The sequence below is a fragment of the Pseudorca crassidens genome, chromosome 4, assembly GCF_039906515.1.
Source record: "Pseudorca crassidens isolate mPseCra1 chromosome 4, mPseCra1.hap1, whole genome shotgun sequence".
Classification (NCBI taxonomy): Eukaryota; Metazoa; Chordata; class Mammalia; order Artiodactyla; family Delphinidae; genus Pseudorca; species Pseudorca crassidens.
The window spans coordinates 132045116-132071626 of NC_090299.1; the positions used below are offsets into that span (position 1 = coordinate 132045116).

At 37.9% G+C, this 26511-nt stretch overlaps 1 protein-coding gene across 5 annotated transcripts in view; it reads left to right on the forward strand.

Moving 5' to 3' along the window:
• INPP4B (inositol polyphosphate-4-phosphatase type II B) overlaps positions 1-26511 on the forward strand; it is a 718440-nt gene that overhangs the window by 119447 nt on the left and 572482 nt on the right. For all 5 annotated transcript variants that reach the window (XM_067736786.1, XM_067736785.1, XM_067736789.1 and 2 more), the window contains exon 2: positions 12387-12449. The gene's annotated coding sequence lies outside the window, so the exon portion shown is untranslated. The remainder of the gene's footprint in view (positions 1-12386; positions 12450-26511) is intronic.

Consider the following 26511-nt stretch of genomic DNA (forward strand, 5'->3'; position numbering starts at 1 on the left):
AAATCTGAGAAGAATTCACAAAGGAACTGAGATCAACATTGTGCTATAACATAGCATAAAATCTTCCAGGATTTAGAGAAAACAGTAGCTACTCTGCTATTGATCGTTTAATTTAGGAGCTCTCTTAGACATTTACAAGGCTATACACCAGAGCTAAAGCATGTCAGCTCTGCCTGTCTCTTTCCAATTGATGGCATTTGTAGTCACTTGGGGGGGGATACAACATGTCGCAAACAAATAGCTTTACAGACAGCCCTAGAAAGGAAGCTTCTGTTTTACGTCCTCAAGAGTTAATTCAGTAAAATTCACTAACACTGCAGGCAGTAAAGCTGATAGAGACAGTGAAGCCCTCAATAATAATTTTAACAGACCAAAACACTTAGTGGTAAAATTGATAAGAACACCTTTCACAAAACCTACAGAAATAAATTAGCTGAAGCAAGGATTAAGAAAACCTTTAGTTTAGAGGAATATATTATCTAAAGCAAGTTTCTTAAACTTTAATATTCCTAGAGATCACTTGTTGGTCTACCATTGGTCTAGGGTGGTGCCTGGAATTCTGTATTTCTAACAAGCTCTGAGGACATGGTGAGGCTGCTTGTTTATGAACCACCCTTTGAGAATAAAGGGCCTGGAGTCTGAGAATTTGACTTTGGCAATAGCATGAGATAAAAGGTGAGAAAAATATACAATAAAATGTATAAAAAACAATTCAGAGACAAGTACTGAATGTATATGTGTGTTTAAATGTAAGTGGCATGATATATGTAAATTGCTTTAAAAACTTAGGAGATAGTACCCCCTCTAAATTCAAAGTATAGTGTGTTTGCAATTCTAATGAATACATGAAAAATATAAAAAATAGCAAAGATATACATAGAATAGAAAATTTTTATACAACGTACATTTAGAGTACAATGGGAAGCTTTGCAGTAAGGATTAATATTAATATATTTAAATAATAAGACCACAGGACAGAATATGTACCATAGTAATGGCAACTCACATGGAAATAGCAGAGGTACAGTATCAGTGGAAGAGTTAAGGGAATGGGATTGGTGATAGCTACCTGCCTTCAGATCCTCCTGCCTTTGCTCACTAGCTCTGTGGCTCAGGTAACTTCCAGTAATCAACCTGTCCTTCACTCTCCTCATCTATAAAATGAGATAATAGCGTACACAGCAGTTAAGATTGTTATGAGTATTAAATGTATAAGACAACAACTCAGAACAATATCTGGTTTATATTTGACAGCACTAAATGTTTATTTTTTATTATCACAATAATAATAATAAGGTACTTCTAATTCAGACCTAGAATTTTAAAAATAGTGTTCAAAAAGTAGAAGTTTTCTTGGGTCCATTTTCTTGCTAAATTGCCTGTGGGAAAATATTTTCATTATTTATTTGAATAAACAATAGAAAGTGAAAAATTTAAGTAAATAAAATTATCCGTGAAATTAGACTATATCATTTAGAGAAGACTGTTTTCATCAACTGAGAAAAGGTCTAAATATTAAAAAACAAAAGGATAGATTTTAATTATTCCCAGTATTCAGTTTTTTGTATGTTTTAAACATGGAATGTGGCTTTTTTGTTGCTATTTATTTCTGCCTTTTCCTCTGGCAGGAAATGCCTGGGCCTGATTATCACCTTTGTGGTTTATCCATTATTGATGCTTAATCTAGGTATAATTGTAATAAAGAGATGAAAAAGTTTTTTGTATCTTATTGCTTGCAGACAGAGATAAATAAGTGTTAATTGTATTTCTTCTTTTATATGTATATTTTCTTTCCAAAGTTTAAATGCAGACACTTCTAAAAACCTACAATTCTAAACCTTTGTTTTGTTTGTGTTTTTCTTCCCTGAAATAATTGTTTCATAAAATAATAAGCAAGGGAAAATTAGAAAAGTATCCAGTTGGCAGCAATTTTAGTATTTGCAAAAGGAAATAATATCAAAGGTCAGGTATAGTACTTAAAATCTGTCTCTAGGTATTTTCCATTGTAGCCCAAATTAAAAAAATTTCTCAAACATATGTACTGTTAAATATGCAAATATGCTTTAAAATGGCATATACATAACATTTTATGCTAGATTCCCTTTTATTAAACAAAATCAACGAGTTGTTCAATTTGGGAGGAACGTTATATGTTAAAAATATGAAAAGTGGCTTGTGTTCCAGGGAAAACACTAATGTTCTGTCTCCAGCTGCTGTCCTGAGTCATTGAACTTGTAGATGCTGAGGAAAAACATTTACAGATTGAAATCTGCTCTTTTATTTCTTCCCAATCATCTTTAAAATCAGGGATCATCTTAAAATTTATTTGTGCCTTTTTTTCAAGTGGTTCAGAAAGATGGGTGGAGATTCCAATGCCACTTAAAAAAACTTATTGAAGTATAACATGCATATGGAAAAGTGGGAAAACCTTAAGTGTACAACGTGATAAATTTTTGCACAGTGAACACAGCTGAAGATCCAAAAAGCAGGTCAAGAAAGACACTAATATCAGTACCTCAAAAGCTCCCCTTATGTCCTCTTCCCACTCACTATTTAACCTACAAGATGTCCCTCCCACATTTTATATAAGTGCTGTCATGTTGTATGTACTTTTTTGCATATGACTTCTTACCCTAAATGTTGTTTGTGATATTCATCCATGTTGTTCATGTAACTGTGGTTTGTTCATTCTCATTAGTATATAGCATTTCATTGTATGAATAGATCTTAATTTGTTCACCTGTTCTATTGTTAATGGAGATTTGGGCTGTTTCCAGTTTATTCCTACTGTAAAGAGTCCTACTATGAACATTCTTGTACATAATTTTTGGCAACCATAGTATGCCTTTAGAGTGGTTATAAACCCAGTAGTGGAATTTGCCCAGCCATAAGGTATTGTATATGTCCACCTTTAGTAGATACTACCAAATTGTTTTCTAAAATTACTCCAGTTTCTACTCTCTGCCCACATCAAGCGGATGTGACAGTATCATTGTTCCATATTCTTGTCCACTCTTGATATTTTCTGTCCTTTTAATTTTAGTCACATTTGTCTGTGTGTAGCGGTATCTCATTGTGATTTTTAATTTGCATTTACAAAGGACTAGAGTTGAGGAAATTTTAATATGTTTATTGAAAATTTGAATGTCCTCTTTTGTGAAATTTCTGTTTATGTCTTTTGTCCACTTTTCTATTGAGTTGTCTGCCTTGTTCTTATTGATTTATAGGAGTTTATTTAAATATCGTGAATATGAGTCATTACCTGATATATGCATTTCAAAGTTTCTTCTTGCACTCTGTGGCTTACCATTTCATTGTCTACTTGGCATCATTTGATGAGCATTAGTGTTGTTTTTTTTTGAAACCTGTTTTCTGGGTGAGAATGAAACTTTATTTTTCTCCTAGTTTTACTGAGATATAATTGACACACAGCACTGTATAAGTTTATCTGGCTTACATACATTATGAAATGATGACCACAGTAAGTTTAGTGAACATCCATCCTCTCACATAGATACAAAATTTTAAAAATATATTTTTTTCTTGTAATGAGAACTCTTAGGTTTTACTCTCTTAACAACTCTCACACATAACATACAGCAGTGTTAATTATATCTATCATGTACATCACATTCTAGTATCTATTTATCGCATACTTGGACATTTGTACCTTTTGACCAGCTACATCCAATCCCCCCTCCCATGCTCCACTTCTGGTAACCACAAATCTGATCTCTTTTTCTATGAATTTGTTTGTTTCTTTGTTTTTGAAGTATAGTTGACCTGTAGCACTAAGTTAGTTTCTGTTACATAACATAGTGATTCGATATTTCTGTACAAAAGTTCTTAATTTAAATGTAGTCAAACTTACTGTGTTTTCCATTTATGGTTACCACTTCCATTCTCTTTAAGAAATCATTGTCTACGCCAAAGGGAAAGATACACTCTTCTAAAAGCTTTATTGTTTTATCATCCACATTTAGATATACAACCTTCTGAAACATATTTTTGTATGTGTAGGAGTTAAGATTCACTTTTTACCACAAATGGATGTATAATTCAGTCGGTATGATTTAGTAGAGTGGTTGCCCTCTTCCCACTGCTCGACATTGTCACACTTGCCATAATTTACTTGTATAATTAGTTGTCATAATTAGTGTAGGTTTGTTTCTGGACTCTCTTTCATTCCATATATCTGTTTGTCTGCTTTTGTACCAATTACACACTTGTTAATGACAAGAGCTTTCCAATAAGTTTGATATCTGGTAATTGAAGACCTCCAGTTTTATTTTTCTTTAATATCACCTTGACTAATCTTGGCCCTTTGTTATGCAATTTCTGTCACAGAACAAGATTCCTGTATAAATTTTAGCTTGTAAAATTAAAACAAAAAAAACTACTGTGATTTTGATTGTGAGTACACTGAATACATGGATTAATTTGGGGAGAATTGATAACCTTATTATACTGAGTCTTTCAATCTATGAGCATGATGTATCTCTTTTTGTCTGCTTTATTTTCTCTAAGTAATGTTTTATGGTTTTTTGGTGTAGAAGTCATAAACATCTTTTGTTAGGTTTATTCCAGGGTATTTGAGGTTTTTAATTCTATTTTAATAATGTATAATTTCTATGTTTTGTTTGTTTGTTGTTATATGGTAGCACAATTGATTTTTGTACAATGACCCTAATTCAGTAACCTTGCTAAATTTACTAGTTAGATAAAACTAATAATTTTTCTGCAGACTCAATATTTGTTAGTTTAATTTTAAATCTATTTCATTACTCATTAAAAGAAAGGGATTTAAAATTATTGTCTCCATTGTTATTTTTATTTAAAAATATTATTGGAATTTTTGTTTTAAAATATTAACTGAATGGTAGCATTAACTGATTTTCATAATAAAAAGAAAAGCTGGACTCTAGGTGAGAGAGTAGGAAGGCACGTTAGCATTTCAGTAGGTGCTAGTAAAATTGGAATTACTGCCTCTGCTCTGTCCTCACTTGGCATCACACTCTTGAGTAAATGAGTCTGGCCTTTAGTTTTCTCATCTGAAAAATGATGACACTGGACTAGATACGTTTTAGTTCCTTTTTACCTTTTTAGTTCCTTTTAGGGGTGGATGACTCAGACAACTTTTGGGTGAATGGTTGTGCTTTCAGATTTTTTTCCTTTCTTCTACTCTGTGGCACTGTGACTTGGAGTGGGGGCAATGGGCCTCTTATGATCTCATTTTGGGGGAGGGGAGTAGGGAGGCCATGCCCACCCAGGACTCTTGTGTCCCCTATTCAGGGCCCTTGGGAACTTATGTCTCCTTGAGATGCCACACATTGGCTATGGGATACTGGGATTCTGTCTCAGGTTCATGTCTGTAGAAACTTCCCTCCCTCCTCTAATGCCCCCTAATTGCTTCTATGTCATGTTAAATGCTGAATGCTGGTTTTCTCAGAGTTCTCTCCAGTCTGTTCCCTGGAAGGTAGTCTGTTAGTCCTAATGCTCCTATTACCATGTTCATGTGGGGTTTAAACTTAGAGAAGGAAATAATGACTCGATGTTTAACCCTTTCCTCTTCTATCTTCTCCATACAACTCTTGAACCCAGGGTAGTTTTCCATATCCTTTACATCATACCCTACATTTTCTGTGCTCTTGACATTGCAGAACTCTGTGATCTAGTTCTCTAGGTCCGACTTCCAATATGTTAATGACAGCAAAGATTGTGTTCTTTAAAATCCTGTTTTCTCTAAGGAAAGCTTGATCTACAAGACTATAGTCTTGTTCTGGACCAAGAATTCTTGTTAGATGTCAAACTCTAAAACACCTTTCTTTTTTTATTTATCTTATAACGATCCTAATCCTTTTTGAGGCAAGTGCTACCCCTGGCAGACAGGTGAGGTCAGACATAGAAAAATGCAAAAGTATTAAATGTAGATATATTTCCAAATAATAGCATCCTTGTTATATGATGGCCTATCTTCTCTCTCATTTATCACTTCCCTCTGCCTCCTTCCTATCTGACATATTTGTTCAAATGTTCTTTAAATTTTGCACAACAATAGGGATTTGTTATGCAATTTCTGTCACAGAACATGGTGAGATATTTATGCTGCATGTTAGCTCTGTCTTATATTGGTTAATAGATATTTAATACAGAGCAAGTGGCTATGTTCTTATTAGGACTCTCCTTCCCATGTGCTGAGTATTGAATTAAGCACTGACGGGGATAGGTGAGAAGCACGACACAATAACGGTCTTTTAGGAACTTAAAATATAGTTGGGAAGACGTGACAGCACAAGACAACCCAAAAAGGCAATATAAATTATAGGCATTGATTATAATTGGTGTACAAGGTCAGAGAATGATAAAATCAACAGAGTCCAAAGTACCTGGGGATCACTTTCTGGAGAAGTTGGCATTAAAACTTTAATAAGGCAGTAAATTTGAAGGTGTTGAAAAGTAAGAATTGAACCACAAGCAGAAGGAATAGACATGGAGAAAAGGAACTGGGATAGAAGAACATGGGAGCCATTGAGCACCTTCCTGACTGAAAAGGAGAAGTTATATTGAAGAACAATGTAAAATTCATGGAATGTTCAGGAAACTTAAAAAAAAATCCAGTAGACGTATTTTACAATTTGTAGCTGCTTCCCCCATGGGTCTTTTAAAGCGCAAATTATGAAAACTAATATCACAGGCTGTAAAACTGTAAAATTTTGACCTCTTAAGGCAATAGCTATCAGACAGCAAAGTGATATATGAGACACATTACCTTGTAGAAATTCCCTAGTAGGAGCATGAGAGCTAGTTGGACGATCCCTACATTCCCAATACAAAAGGGGTGTGGGATCTGGAAATTAAAGGCTGATTTCTTTTTAGTGAACTGAGGCTTCACTAGCCATGTCCACAAGGAGGTAGGTTGTGTACCACTTCCACTTTTCCCCTCTCAGTGCTAGAAAGAGGTGCATCAAGGAGACTCAGTGAGAGTTTAATATGTATTCCTTGAAGTCTTGGAGGTGGCAGTAGAGACAGTGCTGGTTTCTAATGAATGTAAAGGCCAGGAGATGAGCTAGTGAGCAGCTCATGGTAGAACAAAGGAAAGAGGCTGAATTGGGATTAGCCCATTTTCCCAGGGTTTGCTGGAGAGTTCCCTGTGGAGCAGATGTGTGCAGTGAACGTGAACGTCATCATGAGGCTGTCTAGGTCCTGTCCCCAAAGGCTACCCTGAGGCTGAGCTGGTCTCAGCAGATAGAAACTGAAGGTGTCACTTGGAGCTGAGGATATAGTAAGTGATAAAGTGAGATGTATGACTCCCATCAAGGGCTGTACAGATGAAAGGTCCCCAGTGATTGGAGAAGAGGGAGCAATCACTGAAGAACCTGGAAAAGAATCCATTGGTTAAGAATCAGCGTTAAATATATAGCAGCCCACTTAGATCAGTAACCAGAACGTCACCTTTCCTTCTCCATTGACCACTTCTGTCCCCACCTCCCCTCTTTAACTCCACTCCCATATTCCAGAGGCATTGGAACCAAGGTTAACTGGCTGGGGAGGAAGGACCTGGAGAAACAAAAGGGGACCTTCTTCACTGGCTGCCGGTTTCCACTGCAGCAGATCCTAGCTATGGAGGGTAGACAATTTGAAGTTCAAGTCAGCTTTTTGTATGTAGCTGGGTATTCTAATTTCTAAATTGAGACTATGGTGAATCAATGTAACTATAAGTTTTTTTGTTTGTTTGTTTGTTTGTTTTTTTTAAGCCTCAAGTGTTCAGGGTATGGGTAAAGGCCTAATTCTTATTGGCTCAAAAGATGTTGTATTAGTTTCCTCGGGCTGCTGTAACAAACTACCACAACCTGGGTAGCTTAGAACAGGAGACATTTATTCTCTCACAGTTCTGGAGGCAAGATGTCCAAAGTCAAGATGTCAGCAGGGCCATGTTCTCTCTGAAAGTGCTAGGGGATCATGACTTTCTCAGCTTCCGGTGTTGCTGGCAATCCTTGCATTCCTTGGCTTGTAAGCACATCTCTGCCTCCCTAGTTACATGGACATCTCCCTCTGTGTCTTTTTCTTCACGTGGTATTCTCCCATCTGCGTATATGTTTGTATTTGTGTCTCATCTTATGAGGACACCAGTCATATTAGATTAAGGGTCTACCCTCACTCCATGTAATGTCACCTTAACTGCCATCCCTACTTACCTACCTGACAGACTTAGTCTTTCCAAGTCCTTCCCTCCTGTGAAATTTTCTTAGACCAAACAGGACTGATGGTCAGGACTGAGTGTACATCAGTTCAGTTATTCTGATAGAATTTTTTTTAAAGATTATTTATTTATTTAAAATTTATTTTATATTGGAGCATAATTGATTTACAATGTTGTGTTAGTTTCAGGTGTACAGCACTAAAGTGATTCAGTTATGCATATACATATGTCTATTCTTTTTCAGAGTCTTTTCCCATATAGCTTATTACAGAGCAGTGAGTAGAGTTCCCTGTGCTATACAGTAGGTCCTTGTTGGTTATCTATTTTATATACAGTAGTGTGTGTATGTTAATCCCAAACTCCTAATTTACCCCTCCCCCTGCTCCCCTTTCCCCTTTGGTAACCGTAAGTTTTCTATGTCTGTGAGTCCGTTTATGTTTTGTAAATAAGTTCATTTGTATCATTTTTTAGATTCCACATATAAGAGATATCATACGATTATTTTTAAAATGACCCTTTCCTAACTGCAGAATATTCTTTCAATTTGTTCTGTTGCTTCAACACATTGTATGTTGTTGTTGTTGGTTTTTTAACATCTTTATTGGAGTATAATTGCTTTACAATGGTGTGCTGGTTTCTGCTTTATAACAAAGTGAATCAGTTATACATATATCCCCATATCTTTTCCCTCTTGCATCTCCCTCCCTCCCACCTTCCCTATCATGTTGATTGATTGGCATACATTGAAGAATCCTTGCATTCCTGGGATAAACCCCACTTGATCATAGTGTATGATCCTTTTAATGTGCTGTTGGATTCTGTTTACTAGTAGTTTGTTGAGGATCTTTGCATCTATGTTCATTAGTGATATTGGCCTTTACTTTTCTTTCTTTGTGACACCTTTGTCTGGTTTTGGTATCAGAGTGATGGTGGCCTCGTAGAATGAGTTTGGGGGTGTTCCTCCCTCTGCTATATTTTGGAAGAGTTTGAGAAGGATGGGTGTTAGCTCTTCTCTAAATGTTTGGTAGAATTCGCCTGTGAAGCCATCTGGTCCTAGGCTTTTGTTTGTTGGAAGATTTTTTTTTTTTTTTTGCGGTACGCGGGCCTGTCACTGCTGCGGCCTCTCCTGCCACGGAGAACAGCCTCTGGACACGCAGGCTCAGCGGCCATGGCTCACGGGCCCAGCCACTCCGCGGCACATGGGATCTTCCTGGACCAGGGCACGAACCCGCATCCCCTGCATCGGCAGGTGGACTCTCAACCACTGCGCCACCAGGGAAGCCCTGTTGGAAGATTTTTAATCACAGTTTCAATTTCAGTGCTTGTGATTTGTCTGTTTATATTTTCTATTTCTTCCTGGTTCAGTCTTGGAAGGTTGTGCATTTCTAAGAATTTGTCCATTTCTTCCAGGTTGTTCATTTTATTGGCATATAGTTGCTTGTAGTAATCTCTCATGATCTTTTGTATTTCTGCAGTGTCAGTTGTTACTTCTCCTTTTTCATTTCTAATTCTATTGATTTGAGTCTTCTCCCTTTTTTTCTTGGTAAGTCTGGCTAATGGTTTATCAATTTTGTTTATCTTCTCAAAGAACCAGCTTTTAGTTTTATTGATCTTTGCTATTGTTTCCTTCATTTCTTTTTCATTTATTTCTGATCTGATCTTTATGATTTCTTTCCTTCTGCTAACTTTGGGGTTTTTTTGTTCTTCTTTCTCTAATTGCTTTAGGTGTAAGGATAGGTTGTTTATTTGAGATGTTTCTTGTTTCTTAAGGTAGGATTGTATTGCTATAAACTTCCCTCTTAGAACTGCCTTTGCTGCATGCCATAGGTTTTGGGCCGTTGTCTTTTCATTGTCATTTGTTTCTAGGTATTTTTTGATTTCCTCTTTGATTTCTTCAGTGATCTCTTGGTTATTAAGTAGTGTGTTGTTTAGCCTCCATGTGTTTGTATTTCTTAGAGAGTTTTTCCTGTTATTGATATCTAGTCTCATAGCGTCGTGGTCAGAAAAGATACTTGATACGTTTTCAATTTTCTTAAATTTATCAAGGCTTGATTTGTGACCCAGGATATGATCTATCCTAGAGAATGTTCCATGGGCACTTGAGAAGAATGTGTATTCTGTTGTTTTGGATGGAATGTCCTATAATTATCAATTAAGTCCATCTTGTTTAATGTATCATTTAAATCTTGTCTTTCCTTATTTATTTTCATTTTGGATGATCTGTCCATTGGTGAAAGTGGGGTATTAATGTCCCCTATTATGATTGTGTTACTGTTGATTTCCCCTTTTATGGCTGTTAGTATTTGCCTTATGTATTGAAGTGCTTCTATGTTGGGTGCATAAATATTTACAATTGTTATATCTTCTTCTTGGATTGATTCCTTGATCATTATGTAGTGTCCTTCTTTGTCTCTTGTAATAGTCTTTGTTTTAAAGTCTTTTTTTCTGATATGAGAATTGCTACTCCAGCTTTCTTTTAATTTCTATTTGAATGGAATATCTTTTTCCATCCACTCACTTTCAGTGTGTTATGTGTCCCTAGGTCTGAAGTGGGTTTCTTATAGATAGCATATATACGGGTCTTGTTGTATGTTGTTTAATGATGGTTTTTTCATGAATTACTTACAAACCTTTCTTCCACTAAACTGTTTTTCTTGAATCCTTTCTATTTATAATGGTTTCTCTAAAGTCTCTGGTGTACCCTTCCTTGCAATCGGAGCTCAGTAGATGTTTTCTGAATTGGATTGAATATTTACAAGAGCAGACAGGGGTCAGTTGCTTTAAGTGAATCTTGAAGTATCCCAATTTCTTGGAGGACATATTTAAATTAAAACCCCCAGCAAAGTCAAAGGAAGCTACTGCAGTGGGGTGAGAGGTTACTCATTCTCCTGAAACGCTGTTTAATCTTTTTCTCTTACCTGCCCAAAGACCTAAAACAACTCTTTATTTCCTTTGCCATCACAGAGTGTGACTAATAAATCAGCAAATCAAGTAACAACCAGTATGGTAAGATTTTAATCATTCCACCATGTGGCTCATCAGGGCAGTGATTTTCAAAGGGGTTGCAAGATTTTTTTAAAAAAAAGGAGAACAATGATAATAATAGTAATAGTAATGTTCATGATTATCTTGGCTAACATTCATTAATTCTGTGTCCTTTCTGTGTATTTATCTCACCTATTTATCCTGTCAGTTCTCTGAAGTAGAAAGAATTAGCATTCTGATATTACAGATGAGAAAGGAATGTTTACAGAGTCTAATTTCCTTGCCTAATTTCACACAGCTAGTAAGATGTTTTGGTGATTGCAGTTATATGACTGTTCTCATAATGACTGTTACAGTCAAATAATCAACGTTGCTTTTAAGTGTTAACATTTCTTCAGTCAAATAACTTTCTTAAGGGGTGAATTTAAAATTCTTACCTATCTATGATAGTCCTTCCTGGAGAGCTATGGCTTAGACTTGAATTTCTTATCTTGCAGTGTGAACATTCTGATAATGATGCAATAAAATCTTTTATGGGACACTCCTCAAGATGGTTATATGCTAAGGGAAGGAAAAAGATACATTTTCATAACTTTTGACTCCTATAAAGTACTTTTCTCCTCAGTGCAGCATAGAAAAGCTCTAAAATTGCAGCTCCTAAGGAGGGTAATCTGCAATTATTTACTAAGTCAATCCACAATATCTCATTTTATCATTTTTGTGGAAAGACAGAATAGAAAAATACCCAGACTTTCATGAACATTTTAAAAGCCATACTCGCTGGGGGAGGGAGGAAACTAATTTAGATAATTGCAAATTCCATTTCAGTCTGTTGCATTCCAAGTAAATGTTCTGTCCCAACATGGATTACATCTTATCTTTTGAAATGATTGAAGCTAATTCTTTTCCTTGCTCGAGTGCTAGTCTTGTTCCCATGTGAGAAAAGAGAGAGAAGCAAAGAAAACAGGGCTGAGGATCTGTGGCAGTCACCCTTGTTTTCAGCTGCAGGGGAGAGGGGGCCTTTGGGGAAGTTATTTGTCATTTAAAGCAAGTGGTTCCCAAGGCAGCTGCTGAACGGAGCTGAATATTTTGTTAAATGATTTTCTTCTCTGACCTTTATTACTAATAAATGTTTTTAAGAAGCATTTAAAGGGTGAAAAGAAAGGTTGTTTTTATTAATCTCTTTTCTTTTTACCCACAGAACCCAAAGAAATGGTGTCACCTGGCAAGAGATCTGCTATCCTTTATGAAAAATCAGACCAAGGTAATGCTTATTTTAATATATATATTAGTCTGTTTAACTCTGATACATTCAACTGGTTGGTTTTTCTTGATTACTGGTTTTAACTATGGAATAATCCATCAAAAAAGTAAATCATTATCTGAAAAGTAAAAGGAATGATTTTGATGACCATCATATTTAGGAAGTGACCAGTAAATTTTAAAATATATGTTAGCTTTTGAAGCACTGTGGTTAATGATGAATTTTCCAACACTACTCTTGTATTTATGTTAATGTGTGGATAGGATCTTGACTAGAAGATTGTACTCTGTTTGGAAATAGGTCCAATTAGTGTATTACATTTACAAATGGTAGACAATAAGAGAATGAGATTCTTTTAATTAAAATTTTCCTCTTATTTAAGCATCAGTCAGATGGCTTTACATATTATTTTTTTAATAGACAAAAAAGTTCAGTACAAATTCCTAGAAAAACTTCATCGAGTTTGACGAAGACACTCTTACACAAAACATATATTTTCTTTGGAAAGATTGAATTATGTCATACAGTTGTTGAATAGCATGCCTGATTATACTCAATGATTGCATATTTAGTTGCTAAATTTTCCAATTGCTATGTGATTTGTTTATATATGTTAGCGTAAGAATATGAACAATCATGCAAATATTCTAATGACATATACGTGTAAGCAAAGTGGGGCGTAGATGCAGATATAAAATGTGTGTATGATTTATGAATAAAGGTGATGTCTCAAAAGAGTTTTTAATAGAAAAGTTTCTGAAAAGTTAGAATTGTGTTGGGAACTAAACCCATCTATCAATACTATCTGCTTATATAGCTATGAAGATATGATGTCGCTTTGTATATAGCAACGCACATACTGGATTTGTTGAAATGTGTACCAGGTCACATACTAATTGGAACTAACTGGGTTCTATTTTTGACAAATTGTCGAATTCCTATAAAACAAATGAGTGCTGAAACAAAGGAAGCATTTGAATTTAATGGACATCAGCAGAAAACTGGTTTATGAACTTTAATTTGCAGTGGAGCAAAAATAGTTAGGTTGAATTACAAACTGGGGTGTTTCTACTTATTTTTGGCTTTTAGTTAATGCTTCAAGGGAGGCGTAAACCCCTTAAGGAAGTAGCTTCTCTCCTGTAATGTTGATTTTCAATTGTAGGTCCACTATACTAAAATGTTAAGTCAAACTATAAGGCATTTTTAAATGGTTAATGAAATCAATGGAGGGTTTCCTTTAGCTTAGAACTATTAACTGTGACTCCCTAAAGAGAGGCATTATAATGAAAACTAATACCTAGACAGTATGTGGAAGGGGTTGAAGCTGAGTGCTGTGATATAAGCATAGGGAGATGTATGGTAGAAAAACGCTGGCTGAGGCGGAATCAGTAGAAGATGACACAGTAAAGACAGAGAAGGAAACACACTGAGTGAGATGGAGCTAATGAAGAGAGCACAGACCACCCAGGATGCATTCATGTGAAATTTTTCTTTTTTCAGAGGTATGTATATACTAATACATTCAATTTTGTTAGGCTTTGATTTCATTTATTTAAGATAGGGATAAACTTACTTCGAACTGAATGTAGCAAAGAGGGAGTTGCGGTGTAGGAGGGAAATTCCCATTAATGTGGCAGAATATCCAGCATCATGTACCCGGAGTAACAAAGTTTGCTTCTCCCCGATGTGCCAATAAAGAACCAGTTCTGTATATTGACAGTCCAAGCGCTCTGGTCTGATAACACTCCCAAAGAGATTATACTCTAGGATGCTGGCTTTTGTGTGGAGGTTGGGAGTGAGGTGTGAAAGAGTAACTGGCGTGGGAGAAATGGTGTTCATGTCATCACCTCTTTAGGTTGGTCCTTTGGACTCATTAAAATAGGGGTGTTTGCAACTTTATAAAATATTCCTGTTAATAAGGCAAAGAGTGCTAATGTTCTGATGCTCTGTCTCTATTATCCTAAATGGGATATATGCATTTAAATTTCAGTGTTTAAATAGTAGAAGTTCAAGGCATATTAGTGAAGGTGCTAGTTTTGGACAAATGGGACCATTCAGCCTTTCTCAGTTGCACGCGATGACTAACACACTCATTTTGTGTACCATTAACTCTGGCAATGGGGCTCGGAGAGCAATCTGTTGGGTTAACAGGAACTTTTGTGTGTGCAGATACCTGGAAGTTCTACATTTGACTTTTTCAAAAAGGGTCTAAAATAAGTTTTCATGTAGTGCTTCGCTATGTAAAGTTATTGATGTGTGTTGGTCACAATATTCTTAATTTTGTTGCCCCAAAATAGAGGCAACTTAACCTAGTTGGGTTAAAATATCCTTCTCTGTACCTAGTAAGATTATGCACAAAAATAGAGACCATTATTCTGTTCTATTTTTACACAGGTTTATATGTCCTGGAAATAAGTTGAATTTCAATTAAGAAATTTTCATGTTTGTAATTTATTTGTATTATGTAGGAATATTAAGTATTATTTTCATATATATTTAACTTCCCTGTAGGAAAGTGAAATGGGATATTAAGGGTTCAGCAGTTTTTTGATGTACTCTAAATACATTTTTGATAATTGAAAATAAACTGTTATAAGGCTAGTATACAGCGTTCTTTATGTTCTAGGGCACTAAGAAATAAGGTATAAATATATTGTTTAGAGATTGGTTTCATTGTGGTTTATTATTATTGGCTGTAGAATATTTTGTAGGTGTAGCACACGTTGAAAATTTTTTTAAAGAATAAAATTCTTCTGATATTTTAAGAGCTTATTACAAATTATATTTTATATTATTTTTTATAAACTACTATAAAGTAACAATGGAAAGTAAAGCACCAGATTTTCAGGTTGATTAATAAGTTAATGACCATGAATTACAATGAGAGTTACAAATACCTCTACACATGTGATGAAAGGGGTGATGTAATTGTCACGATGCTTGGACTCATTCACATAGGATAGACACAATGCTTTACAGAAATAGGGCTATAACATCAGGCATATATGCTCCGAAAGAGAATTTAAACTGAAAGTCAGAGAACAAATAATTGAACACTTTCACTGAGAAATGATTAAAAAGTAATTCTTAAAGAGGACTTTATATGAGGAAGAGTTCTTATGATCATTTTTATGAATTTGCCTTTTTTGTTTTTTTATGATTTTCATCATTTGCCAAAGTTCTTGGTACTCTTTACTTTACTCTTCTGAGTGTTAGATTCTGTGGGATACTCCATCTTTTTAAAACTTTAAAGAAAACTCCCAAGAATAGTCTTGATGGAATAGTCATACAGAAGCCATAGCATTGTCTAGAATTGTCTCCTGCTAATGTTCAAGTTCTTGCATCGACTCCCCACATATGTTTCTTACCGTATTGGTTTCTCTCTTACTACACTGTATACCCTAAACATTCTTGTCTTTCCTTATGCTGATAACTCCACTCAGAATGTCCAGTCTTCTTTTCCCTTGTTCCAAAGCCTACATACCTTAAAACTGTTCTTTAGGGGGCTTTCTGAGTTCCTCATCATGCTACAACTATTTCTCTTCCTTAACCCATATTCAGTCCGTAAAGTAACCTAGATATACTATCTGTCACACTGTCACTGATTCGCGTATATTGCTCTGTAGTAGCTCTTTTGTGTGTGTGTGTTTAAATATGTATGTATATGTACATACAGAACTTTATTATGTGTAAAGATACACACACAGACATGGGACTTTTTTTCCTTCAGTGAGACTGTAAGGAAGATCCTTCTGTCTTCTACTTTTACTCCCACTTGTGAGTGAAATAGACTTTGAAGGAATGAGGTCCTTGCATCTCTAAGATTTCCACCGAAGGAATATTTAAAAGGCTAGAAGTTTCCTTTGTACTATGAGAATTATAATTTAGCAATGTTTTGTATTAATTAGGACTAACTTGAGAACCTTCTCTCCTGTTATCATATCTTTTCAATGTGAATAAAATCTAAATTCAAATATACTAATTTATAAGGCAAATAATTTTCAACTCTTGAGATACACTCCCGGACTTCTCTGGTGGTGCAGTGGTTGGGAGTCCACCTGTCAATGCAGGGGACACGGTTCTATCCCTGGTCCAGGAGGATCCCACATGTCGCAGAGCAGCTAGGCCCATTCGCCACAGCTGTTGTGCCTGTGCTCTGGAGCCCGTGTGCCGAGACTCCTGAGGCCTGTGTGCCTGGAGCCTGTGCTCTGCAAGAGAAGCCACCGCAATGAGAAGCCCGTGCATCGCATCGAAGAATAGCCCCCACTCACCGCAACTAGAGAAAGCCCGTGCCCAGCAACGAAGACCCAGTGCAGCCCCCCCCAAAAATTAATTAATTAAAAAAAAGTATACTCCCTTCACCAAAGGGACATTGCCTAATTCGATCACCCATTGGCTTTGTACCACTTTGCACATGTGATGGGAGGAAAATCTAACCTGAGCTACTCCACAAAGACACTAAGACGCCTAAGAGTAAAACACTACCTATTTCATAGCTTACATTAGAATCAATAGGGGAAAAAAGTTATATTGTAATTTGCCACCTCATTCATCAATTCAGTGTTTACCTACTGTACTCACAAGTGCTTTAGGGGGAGTGGGGTATGTGTAGAACTTGAGTCTTTCTCTTGTTTTACACACACACATATGCACCCCTTACACACACATACATACAGACACATAGAGGCTACAGAAAAAATCTTTTTACTTGCTTGTAGAAGTGATCTCTATGCTCCTTACCATTTTTCACATCAATATCAATTTCATCATTCATGTGGATAGTTGGAAACATTAAAACAGTCCCTGAGAGCTATTTTTAAGTTTTCAATAATTATTGAATCTCACGCATAGGGATTTTATGGCCATTTTGAATGTGCAGGTATGTTTGTGGACATGCAGTCTGAAATAACATATGCTCAGCTCTACAGTCAAATCTCTTTAGGCTGGCACCCTAAAAGTACCTAAATGCTAATAGGTGTGGAAACTGGGGACGGACTATGGTTATTTGGGAAGTTGAGATAAAATTAGGACTGTTAGGGTCAGGACAGGGCTTTTGGGAATTGGAGCTTTCAGGGAACTGGCAATTCCCAGTAAAAGACACAGGACTGTGAGGGTAAACGGTTCCTTTAAGGCTTTAGCAGATGTGTTGGTTTTCCTTTCTTCAGTTTTGCAGTAGTAGCCTTACTTTGGAAGGGGAAGCACGTCACTGGAGGCAGAGTGGTGTGAGCAGAGGCAACTAATTTGTAACATGGGCTGTCCACTAGACTTTGAAGGCGCATATGTATGCATGTCTGTCCCTTTCTCTCTCTAGATTTATCTTTTTAATGCGTATAACTTTTAAAAAATTATGCCACTAGATGTCAGCAGCAGCCTCCTAGGGTTTCTTTGGCCTTAATTAGTAATAAAATTGGTACTTCATTAGAACATCTTACCTGAGGATAGTAAGTACCTGTTTTGCAGGTTAAAAAAATATTTTTTGAGATATGAGGAGGAAGACTACAAGCATCATAAGATATTTAAATAGTTTTTCAACTTGTTTTTGTTCACTTGTGACAGGTTACTTTTACTTCCAGTATTCTCTCTACCAATGAGATGACATGAAGAATATGTGTAAGGCTGAGGAATTGCTCAGAAATTGGACCTGATGCCAAAGCTTGAAATTTCTGTTTTAATGCTTTATGATTCATTTATGCTGCGATGGCACGAATATTTGTGCTTTGGGCTTGTTTCACTCAGTTTCTGTAGAAGCATTTTTGGAGCTACAGCCTATCAGAAGATGGGGTGGTATTAATTTTTCAGCATCTACATCTGTGCACTGTTTCCTTAGTAATGTCTAAACTTTCCTGGATCTGTGCTCTCTTGTCACAAGATACTCAGAACATTTTGATAGATGCCAAAGAGTATTATGGGTGTTTGCTCACCAGTTGACAAAGAAAACAGTGTAGAAATACGAAAAGAATGTGATTTTTCATGACATGTAATACATGTAATTGTCGAGTCCTTAAAATGGCAGGTAAAAGTATAGCAAATGCTTTTTTTTCCAGAAATTAATAAAAAATCATAGTATTGGTCAATGTTCAATAGATACTAGTAATGTTATTTTAAATAATGCAGTTAATATTTGGTCAAATCTGATTCACATTACCAGGAAGGTTCAGAATAATCTGCTGGATTTTAGTTATCAGTTGAAACTCAGTCTTAGGTGATTAGTTAGGAGTTGACTAAGCATCAAGCAGATTTTTAAATGGTTATGAAAAAGGTATGAAAAAAGGTTCGCATTTGGAACAACTCTTCTGGAAAAATTTTGCTTTCAATGCATTTAAAAAAATACCTTAGCAAAAGTTGGAAAAGAGAATTGTGGAAACATTTCCTTTCCTGAAACCAGTTTTACCAAGGAATATACTAATTGTAGATGTTACACCCTTATCACTTTTAAGATTTTCAAAAAATTGTGTTAGTTGGTTCGGGGAGGGGGCTAAGGAAATAATTCCTTTCACATTGAACTTGTTATATTTGAGAATTATTGGTTTACGGGATTATCAGCAAGTTTCTTATTTTCTGCCTTTCTGTTTTAGAACTGCTAATGAAAAAGACTTAACCAAGATTTTCCCCAAGACTGTGGTTGTTATTCTTTGATTATGTTTGTAGGTGATGAGGCAAACATTTGAAATCATGCTGCCGTTACTTGACCCATGTAATTTCCTCAGATGGAGCAGGTGCAGTGAGTGCCATTAATACATGGAAGGTACATTATTAGCCAGATGTTCAGTTAAGGCACTCTCAGCATTGAACCTGGTGCGGAAGCACACAGCTTGCTTGAGTATAATAGTCCCTCCTGTGCTTCCAGAACTTAACCCTCCAGAAGGGGGTCAGGACTGGGATGGGACCAGGGCATCTGTCTTCAGTCTGTCCCTCTCTTCATCATTTGCAGATAGTTCAATGACACAGATGTATGTGAAGTCTTTTTTTTTTTTTTGCAGTACGCGGGCCTCTCACTGCTGTGGCCTCTCCCGTTGCGGAGCACAGGCTCCGGATGCGCAGGCTCAGCGGCCATGGCTCACGGGCCCAGCCGCTCCGCGGCATGTGGGATCTTCCCGGACCGGGGCACGAACCCATGTCCCCTGCATCGGCAGGCGGACTCTCAACCACTGCGCCACCAGGGAAGCCTGTGAAGTCTTTTGAGTGAGAGTTGCTGCCAGTTTGAAAGTGTTTTAGCTCCACATCAAGAAACTAACTCCCACTTCCATATGCACCAATGCCTTCTCTTCAACCTGTTCTTTTGCCTGCGTGTTGACACGGATTAAGTTAAAGCAGACAGAGGGTCAGGTTCCCTTTGGGTGGTTCCAGAAGTCCAAACAGCTCAGCCTGACGTTCAAAGACCACTTCTCTGCTGCTGCATCTCAAATCCTCCCAACCTCATTTCCACCCAATTCCTCACCCAGGTGTGGCTTCGTAGCCCATACAAACTGGTTGAGTCCCATGCCTGTGTATGATTGACTTATTTCTACCTTGTTGACTTTGCATTTGCTGTTACTTTTTTCTCCCCTCCCCAACTTCTTATTCTTCATTTCAGAAAGCAGAGTGTGGTAGGGACACTTCTCAGGAGCCAGATGGTCTGCATTCAAATTCCAGATTGCTGATTTATTAGCTTATTGCTCCTGACCTAATGCAGGCTGTTTAACCCAGGGGATCTCATATTGGTTTATTGTACAAAACTGTTCAAGAAAAATACATAAATAATTGAGTTAATGTTAACTTAGCATATTAATATTAACTTGTAATAGTTACTGGCACATAATAAGTGCTTAATATATGTTAGCTACTATTAATTCTATCAAGTCAGTATCAAAATTCACTTCCATAAAATTTAGCCTCAACTCTTATCCTTCTTCATACAGTGATGATTAATCTCATCGGTGTGTATTTGCAGCTCTACCTGCCCACCCACCAATACTCTTATATTTGACTATCTATACAACTGGGTGTATTATTTTCCTCTTCAATAAAGTAGGATAGGGCTTCCCTGGTGGCGCAGTGGTTGAGAGTCCGCCTGCTGATGCAGGGGACACGGGTTCGTGCCCCAGCCCGGGAAGATCCCACATGCCGCGGAGCGGCTGGGCCCGTGAGCCATGGCCGTTGAGCCTGCGCGTCCGGAGCCTGTGCTCCGCAACGGGAGAGGACACAGCAGTGAGAGACCCGCGTACCAAAAAAAAAAAAAAAGTAGGCTAATGATACTTGCCACAGCCATACCTAGGGTATGAAGACACAACTGGAGAACAGGAGTAATAACAGGATTGGTGAGAATTATCACTCAGCCTGCTTCTGTGATGTGTAAGGAACTGAATTAGGAGATTTCTTTCCCTTGTGTGATCACATAACACCATACACGTGTTTGCTGGGTGATGACCAGAGAGGCAATGAATTCGCATTTTTTGAGGATGAGGAGGTGGCAGAACATCCAAATACAAAAGTCAAACAGAAACGGAAATGTGGAGTTGAGTTCCAAAGAGAAGTTACAGCGTGAGTTTGGAAACTAATGGAATTTGCCCGAAGCTGTTTAAGTGGGTGAATGCCTTATCTGAGAGAGAGAGAGGGTAGACAGAGAAGAGTAGCCATGAAGCAAACCCCAGCTCCCCACACACACACCATATGCATACAGTGATCAGGGAGTTGAACCTCAGTCATGTGCTTCTCCAGTTTTTGTAAAGGTAAGGTGGATAATCATGTTTTCTTGGAACCAATGCATGTATTCCTTTAAAGTCTGCAGTTGAAAATAGCATCAGACATAAAACTATTATGTCTGAAAATACTAGGGCAGATAAAATTACTCTTGTCCCAACTTTTGACGCAATATAAATATCATTAACGACAGTTAATCATGTGATAAAAATGTTACTGTCTATTTTTTCCTAGGAGAAGTTTGATATTTGATCTAATTGGTGATATTGGTGATATGTTAGCTGTGCATAGGTCAGATATTAGATGTTTGTACAGGACATGTGAAGGGCTTTGGAGATCATGTACTTTTGCTACATTGGCAATAAATATCTTACTTTCCATTATTAGAATATGCTTAGCTTTTGATACTTTTCTTACTAATTTATTAAAATTGCAAAAAACTTGATAGATCAGTGTTCTGTATTGGCTCTCACGACACTTGTGGGAGACATCTCATTTTCTTCAGGAAGCTGGGAAACACATTCTGTGTGGTGCTGTCATGGATAATAATAATAGCAAATATTTATTGACTGCTTATTTGATGCCAGGCACTGTTCTAAACACAGTACCAAGCATTAGGGCCTACTGTTATCTGTTTCAGTTTTGTCATTAATACTGTGGAACAAACACCCAGTGAGCAAAACTCATTGGCACAGGTGTGCAGATTATATGGGTGGTTTACCCTGGTCTTAGTGGCTTTGCTCATGTCTCTGCAGGCAGCTGGAAAGTCAGCTGTGGGTTTGTCTTGCTGATCTGGGCTGAATTCTCTCATGTGTCTGTGATTTTGGCTGGGACAACTAGGCTGATTTGGCTTTGCTCTGTGGAATCTCTGTTCCCCCAACAGTTAAACTGAGCTTGTCCTCATGGTGGTATCAGAGCTCGGAGAGAAAAAGAGCAGAAATGCTAAAGAGTCAGAACTAGCCCAGGGCCATTTCGACCACATTCTGTTGGCCAAGCAAATCTCAAGTCTAGCTTCGAATAAAGGGATGGGAAAATAGACTGCCATTGGATGAAAGGAGTTACAAAGTCACACTGCAATTGGTTGGATACAGAAGGGTAGAGACTTAGGGTCATTTTTACAGTCAATTTACCAGAATCTTTATTCTACACGTGAGAAAACTGAAATACGTTGAGGTTAAATAACTTATGGCTAGGGTGGACTGGGGACCTTCACCTGACCTATTATGGAACGTTATTTCCCAGGACCCAGTGATTGGACAGGGGGTGGGTTTGTGACCTGAACAAAATTAATCACTCTTCTTCCATGAACTTGTTATACAAGAGAAAGATTCTTCCTTTAGGATCAAAAATTATCAAGATATTGACTTAGAGTTGCCGGTAATCTTTTGTTCTGCCAGTTGGAGAGGATAATGGGACAGTTGGGGGTGGGGAAAGAGAGAGAGACCAACAGACAGACAGACACAAGAAAGAGACAAGAAACATAGAATGAATGAACAAGTATGAGAAAGTTGCAATTATATCATTTGAGCCACTGGATCCAGCCATACTTGAAACTGGTTTCTTAAACTGGTTTCTTAAAACAATCAATTTCTATTTTGTTATTAGTTTGGTTTGACTAAGGTTTCTATCATGGGAAGCCTGAACTATGTTATCTAACAGTGATGGATTATTTTGCAAAAATGGCTACAGCAATATTTCTAATCCACGTGTTCCTCCTGAACCTCCTTGGCACTCCACACCAAGAAGTGAAGACTATTTTCCCTTCTTTTGAACCTGAGTGGATTCATGTCTGTTCTAATGAGCAGAGCAGTACTGCCAAAGTGATGCTATGGGACTTTCAAAGTGAGGTCATAAAGAGTTTACAGAATCCTCCTGACTTTCTTTCTTTCTAGACACTTTCCCTTGGAGCCCAGTCACCATGTTGTGAGACACGCCTCATGGAATAGCCATTTGTAAGGTGTTTTGGCTGACAGCCTAACAGCCAAAGGCCAGCATCATCCAAGTAAACAAGTCCAGATGATCCCAGCCCCCAGCCTTGGGACAACTCAGGTGATGATGAGTGGAACAGAGATGCACTCTTCCCTCCATGGGTCCTGCCCAAGTTGTTGCAGATTCATGAGCAAAACAAATGTCATAGATTTAAGTGACTAAATTTTGGGGTAATTTGTTACGCAGCCATAGACAACTGCAACACTGTCATTACATTCTTACCCTGTAGCTCCTCTTCAGGACTCCCTTTATTTACTAAACATATGTCAGACCCTGCTCCCACCCAGTGACTGCCATTCCACTTTGACCCGTGCCTTTACTTAAACTTACTTCAATTTGCCAAGTAGTTGTGGACATTTTTTTTCAACGCTTGTTCTGCACTCCTCCCCTGACCCCCATTGGCTTTGTGATGTAGCTTTGCAGGGATGGAAATGGTTGGGGAACATGGGTTGGGATATGCATATTGCTCTATGCCCCTATTAAAAGGCTGGGAATCCTGACTTGATGAATTCACACTTCCGTTTTCTAGCCCTATGCTGTTAAATATGGTGGCCACGAGGCATATGAGCTTATTTATATTTGAATTCATTAAAGTTAAATAAAATTGGCAATTCAGTTCTTTCACGACACTAGCTACATTTCAAGTGCTCAGCATTTATATGTAACTACTGGCCATCATACTGAACAGTGCAAAGTTGTAGAACATTTCCACCATCTTACGATGTTCTTTTGAATGGTGCTGCTCTAATTTGCCACATGTGGTCCGAGGCTAGCTCCTTTAAACACTGGCATGCAATGACAAAAATCTTTTGACCCAGAGCAGAACTCTAAAGGATGTGGTCTCTGTCTCCTAGGTATGAGCTCCAGGAGAGGACAGAGATGAGAATCTCTGCTCTAGTTAATAGGGTTATGTTTCATTTACATTCACATGAAAAGGCTGTCTTTTGTAGCCTTTCCTGCATTCTTTTCTAGGCCCTGGACATGTGGATAATGGTTTATTTTCTTGGCTACATTAGTTCCCTTTCTTTAGTCCTGCCTGACTTTCAGAAAAATTCAATTCACAGAAGTTACCCCAGTTACAAATGCTATCCCTCTGAAAATACTTGGGGGCCCCATTCTCCCAGCAGAGAGTCCTCATGAGCACACTGGGCTTCTGTTGACTTGAAAGTGAACTCTGGCTGTGGAGTGGATATTACTCCCTTAGAAAAGAAAAAGAATAACTTCCAGGCAGAAGGGCCTTTCTTCTCCCTAGGTGTAAATTTTCTTGAAAGCTTGTTTATTGATTTTCCTGGTAACAACTGAGCTTACAAGCTATAAAAGAAAAGAAAAAACGAAGGCAGGGAAATAATATCAACGATCAACAAGTTAATTCACCAGATTTATTTCACGTGTAGTCAGTCACACAGGGCTGTGAAATGAAATGTACTATATGCCCTAATCCCAGTTTTATTATGGAGTCCGTAGAATTTAGTTCATCAAAAGGGAAAGCAAATGTTTAAACCTTCAAGCAAGGGTCCATCCCCATTATAAAAGGGACTGTGCCCGAATTAATGTCATCATGTGAAGAGAGTGCTAAAAGTGGGGTGAACTGAAGCAAACATGGCTGCTCAATGGGATGGTACTTGGTACAATTAAAATGGTGTTGAGAGCTTCCCTGGTGGCGCAGTGGTTGGGAGTCCGCCTGCCGATGCAGGGGACGCGGGTTCGTGCCCCGGTCTGGGAGGATCTCACATGCTGCGGAGCGGTTGGGCCCGTGGGCCACGGCTGCTGGGCTTGCGCATCCGGAGCCTGTGCTCCGCGGCGGGAGAGGCCACATCAGCGAGAGGCCCGCGTACCGCAAAAAAAAAAAAAACCAACGGTGTTGATTTTGATCTCTGATCAGTCACATTGCCTGAAATAACCTCCACTAGCATTGGTCCTATGGGAGAGCATCTTCTTAAATTTCTGATCCATGTGATAACACTTTTAAAAAGTCTTATAATCAGGTAATTTTGGAAAATGCTGAATTTTATATCTCCCTCCTGTAGTTTTATGATGCACATTAGAATATTAGTCTCTGAAAATCCTGCTGTAAAGAAACCTGTTTAACTCTGTTTAACCCAGCATTTCCTAAAATTCGTTGACCGTGGAACCTTTCCTACTTTAGTATTTTTTAATGTAATACTCACTGCATCCAGAGGCTAGGTTTCAAGAAAGCAAACTTTGTGAAATGTTGCTTTAGAATAAAACATGAATTCCCAAGAGGGCTTGCTTTATAACACAAAAGTTACCTAATAACACTGTAGCCATTAGCATCCATCCAATACAGATTAACTTTCCTCAATGAGCAGGATCTTAGGACCCTGATGGTGTGGGAGAGGCCATAACATGGAATGTTTTCTAAGGAGGGCTGTTTCAGGAGGGTTCCTGGGAAGTCAGAAGATGGCTAACCATCTCCAGGAAGGTCTTTCCTGGGACGTGAGACTTTCAGAGCTATGTTTCTAGGAAGGTCAGTTTTAGAAGGCGTCACAAGTAGATGATTAGCAAAGAAACTTTTTTTTTTTTTTTTTTTGCGGTACGCGGGCCTCTCACCGCTGTGGCCTCTACCGTTGCGGAGCACAGGCTCCGGACGCGCAGGCCCAGTGGCCATGGCTCACGGGCCCAGCTGCTCTGCGGCATGTGGGATCTTCCCGGACCGGGGCAGGAACCCGCGTCCCCCACATCGGCAGGCGGACCCTCCACCACTGCGCCACCAGGGAAGCCCAGCAAAGAAACTTTTAATAGCTCCTGTGACTTCCAGATAGTGTTCAATCACTTCCTTCTTCTGTGCAAATAACCATTTCTCAGAAGAGTAGATCACTATCACCATTTCTGCTTTCTCACTAACCATTCACTCTTTGACCTGTAACAATCTTTCATTCAATCTCTCATTCCATTAAAACTCCTCTTTCGTAGATAACCAGTTTTTTTTTTTTTTTCTTTTTTTTCTATTTGCCAAATGTAGGGAACTCTTTGTGGGTGAACGTATTGCCCTCTAGGATTTTGGATTCTACCTAACTACTTTTAAGCTCCACATTTATATCTCCAGCCCAGGGCACCATTCTGAGCTTCAAAATTCATTCCCACAGGCACCTCATACTTACATCCAAAATTGATCTTATAAACTTGTACGCTAAACCTCTTTTTCCTATATAGATCATTGGAAGAACCATTATTTACCTGGTCACCCCAGCCATGTAGGCGTTGCTCTTACCCTTACCCCAATCAATCGCATTTCTCAAGACAATCTCCTCTATCTTGTCATCCATATCTCCTTCCATGCCTTAGGCTCCAGAGTCAAATCATAGCACTTCTACCTGACATCTGAGTGATCCTGAACAAGCCTTCTAGTCTCTTATGCCTCAATTTCTCATTT